This window comes from Rana temporaria, chromosome 1, assembly GCF_905171775.1.
Source record: "Rana temporaria chromosome 1, aRanTem1.1, whole genome shotgun sequence".
Taxonomy (NCBI): Eukaryota; Metazoa; Chordata; class Amphibia; order Anura; family Ranidae; genus Rana; species Rana temporaria.
The window spans coordinates 633,070,531-633,075,062 of record NC_053489.1 but is presented as its reverse complement, the minus strand read 5'-3'; positions in this window follow the sequence as shown (position 1 = coordinate 633,075,062).

Sequence of the window (4,532 nt, the reverse complement as noted above, 5' to 3'; positions counted from 1 at the left end):
GTTTAGTAAATTAACATTAGAACAACTCTAACTGAATTGGTATACCAGATAATAATCACAGAAAATAAGAACCTTGAGAGTACAGCTTGGATTGCCATAAAACTGGTGTTAAAGCCCAATGCCAGACCATAGTTTTAAAGTATATGTGAGCCAAATATTTTTTAATTGTGGATACAGTATAGAATAGTTATGACTAGGGATGAACTTAGCGGGATGCTTGTGACATCATTGGCCTAATATGGCCATGTGGTCAATGTCATTGACCACAGTGATCATATAAGTTCAATGATGTCATGAGCATTGCACAAACATCTCCATTTGTGTATGTGCAGCTGCTGGGATGGGTAATACTCGGCCCGCAGCTGATCGGGTCAGCACTGACAGCTTCCTTCTTGCTTCGGCAGAACCCAGGCACAACCCTAGTTAAGGTCCTTGTCATTTTTTTCAGCCTGTTTCTTATTAGGGAGATTTCTTTTCACATCCTGTTCCAGATACACAGTAGGAAGAGAGAGGAGACTTCCTGAAAGGGGATGCCCCTTTTTAGACAGGTGTGACCAGAACAGGTACCCAATGGAGAATTTTACCTCCTGTTCTCATGACAACTCAAAAATTTTGATTTTTCAACTCTTTCCGTACTAAAGACAATGGTCACCAGGACTAATATAGATCCAAAGGGCCTGGATTGAGGGGGGACTTCCATGCCGTTTTTTTAACACTTTTCTATTGCCGACATTGTTATTGTATTGCTGGAACTTTAAATGTAATTTCATTATTTTTTTCTTTAGAAATATCAGTTTTGCTGCAGCAGGGTCTATACATGGAAGCCCCAGGAAGACGTCACGTGTGACAAAACATGTTGAGCGGAGCTGACGCCATCGCGCTGACGCCATTGTGACCCATGTGACCCGGAACTGCGGGTGTTCGTATCGGAAAGTTTGCTGGCTAAACTGTTTTACCTATGTGAGATTGTATTTAAACCTTGTAAGTATTCTTTTGGCTTTTCTTTTTTCAATAAACTGTCTGTGTGGTATCACACTAATGGAGATCCGTAATTGGTCGTATTGATCCTGCTGTGGTCCATTTGAGTGTGGTTTCTATAGAGGGTTTGGCCCCATATCGGAGTGTTTCCAGAGGATTTCTTGCCTTATACCCGCTGAGGGATATTCTGCCTGCCTGTTTTACCATCCTACCATAGGTGGTTTATGCCATCTGGTAAGCGTCCCTGCTCACTGGGTTTCGATTTTTCCAATTGATTTCTCTCTTCTATATGGACTTTATGTATTGAATTTTTTTTGTACACATTATTGATTCATTTTTATGTAGGTTCAATATATGTTGCTATTATATATATAATATATATATATATATATTGCTATTTAGAGTTTATGCACTGCACTAGTGTGTGCTAATAGTGCAATTATTTTTTATACACAGTTCTATACATGGTACAGGTGCGCCACTTTACAGGCAGACTAAGGGGACCCCCCAGGCATTATATTTAAAGGAATTTTATATTTTAATTGTTGCACTTTAAGCATCATTAAAATCACTGCTCCTTTAAAAACGACCTTTTAAAATTAAAAATATTTTTTATTTTTGCATTAATACATGTCCCCCCAGGCAGTACCCGGACCCCCATACTCTTTTTATGGCCAATAACTTGCATACAAGCCTTCAAAATGGGGACTTTTGATTTTTCAAGTTCGGGTACCCTAGACTTTAATAGAGTTCGCAATTGGGGGTCAGAACTTTTTCTCTATTCGAGAGTTCTTGTGCAAACCCAACAGGGGGGTGTTTAACCCATCTTCAGTCACCAGGACTAATATAATCTCTCCATCTAGGACACATACTGCAAAAGCAACCTGCCAAGAGACTATAAGTTTAAAAAAATATCCATATACTTTAAGTTAAATTATATAACTGTGTAAAAACAATTTCTCAGTTAGCCTGGGTTCACACTATTGCGATGTGGTAATCAGCGCGACTCCAGTGCGGGTTCCAGCATCGCATCTCCCTTGCAGGCAGTTTACACTCTGTGAACCGCTGTGGGTGTCAAACTGTCAATATTAAGTTATTGACACACCCAGATCAGTTCGCAGATCGCAGTGCGAGCTGTGAATTCGGACAGGAATTGGATCGCATGGGTGTAAGCACCTGTGCGTTCTGATTCTAGTGCGGGGTAAAAAAAGGTTCCTGCAGCATCTTTGTGCAAATGCAAGTCAAGTTCAGCTATACAAACTGTAGGTACCTTATATTTACCTGTAGGTAAAAGTGGTTGTAAAGGGTTTACAACCACTTTAATACTGTGGAGCGCCTAGGCAGTCAAGCACCAGTACTGTCATGTGAGAGGAAGGGGAGTGAGCCACATGACTATCCATACTGGGCATTTGTTATTACGGCTGGTGGCCAAATGGGTTCTCTCATCGGGTCCAGCCTTACCTTTGGTCTTGTAAAGTTGTACAGGATTGTCTTCCGATACTGAAAAATGCTTACTGATTTCTTTGCATACTGTGAACTTCTCACATTGTGCACTGGACGTTTTGGCAAATTAGCTAGAGCCCACCTCATTTCCTGGCTGGAGGACATCCTTTCCTCCCCGGCCTTACTGTGCCTGGTCTGCCCTTTTATTTATTGGATTTATTTTCTTTCATTAACAGAGGCTCACCATCATGTGGGAGTTACTTAGAGCAGTTTGCATGCAAATGTGACCTACCTAGGAACACCCACTCCTCCAGACTAAAATCTACCCATCAAACCAAGAGGGGCCCAGACAGCAGATGGAAGGAGCGCTTGTGCTAGAACCAATCCCTTTGCATTGTAGCCGGAGGGATGGAGAAGAGGAGAAGCTGGCAACACTGCAGTAGGAGACAGAAGAGGATCGGTGTCACAATAAGTACAGCCAGCCCTCCTGCTTAGCAGGTGCCTTGGCCCCCCTTTTGAACTGATGGAGACCGGACCCAGTACAAGAGGGCTGGTAGTACTTATTGTCGTCCTATGTACAGATACTCCAGTTTCTGTTGTGGAACTCTGTAGCTCCTTCAGGGTTACCTTATGTCTCTGTGCGGCCTCTCTGATTAATGCCCTCCTTGCCCGGTCCGTGAGTTTTGGTTTGCGGCCTTCTATTGGCAGGTTTTCTGTTGTGCCATGTTCTTTCCATTTGGTTATGATAGATTTGATGGCGCTCCTAGGGATCATCAAAGATTTGGATATTTTTTTATAACCCGACCCTGACTTGTACTTCTCAACAACATTGTCCCTTACTTGTTTGGAGAGTTCCTTGGTCTTCATGTCAGTGTTTGGTCAGTGGTTCCTCTTGCTTAGGTGTTGCAGCCTCTGGAGCCTTTCAAAAAGGTGTGTATATGTAATGACAGATCATGTGACACTTAGATTGCACACAGGTGGACATCATTTCACTAATTATGTGACTTCTGAAGGTAATTGGTTGCACCAGAGCTTTTTATGGGCTTTATAACAAAGGGGGAGAATACATACGCACATGCCAATTATCCGTTTGTTTTTTTCTGATTAATAGTTTTATGTATTTATTTTTCTAATTTTACTTCACCAACTTAGACTATTGTGTTCTGATCCATCACATATAATTCAGATTAAAAAAACATTGAACTAAAGGCTGTTATGTAACAAAATAGGTAAAATGACAGGGGGTGAATACTTTTGCAAGGCACTGTAATAAAAACAGACAGTTTTTCTTTTATTTCATTAATGAGCATATTTAATTAATGAGAAGACCCACAGAAGGCACAATATAAGCAGAATAAACTTCACTTTTAAACATTTGTTGCATTTCAGCTTTGATTTTACAACTCTTATTATTATTTTTTATCACAAACTTACTGGCTTCAATATTACTGCATGTGCTTTCAATTCCTCCAATAACCAAGCTCATTTAGTGTCAGGCATCAGATGACTCTACAGAACATCACACACCCACCACCAACCCACCCAAATACCAGGCGTATTGTATTCTCCCAAAGAGAATGGATATCATGAGTACTGGCGGTAAAATGTATCTGTGCCCGGCAATCAGTAAATGATGATAGGTAACAGACTTGCAATTGCAATGATAGAAGAAAAGATCAAAATATTTGATATGGTCCCAGATTGCAAAATAAAATAATAAGATAATCAGAGAAGTTTTGATGTTTTATCTCAAACCAAATGTTGCTGTTGCAGAGAGATTAAAACCTGAAAGATGAAAATGAAGCTGTATTCAGTTTATTTAATAGGATGCTACAGTATATAGAGCAATAGCAAGAGAGATACCATGAACAGATTTTCAGGAATCCTGGCATGAGTTTATTCTCAGGAGTACATATATGTGGGATCAGTCAGTATCAGAGCCGGTGTCTCATACTTTTTGGTGCAGAGACAGGAAGCTTTCAGTGCTGGCCGTGCTGCAAGATGGACCAATCCTTTCTGCAATGACAGTGAGTATGGCTACGTGAATGATTTAATATTAGAGGTTAAGCTTAGAGGTTAAAGTTAATGTTTTTAGTTAGAGATTAAGAGGG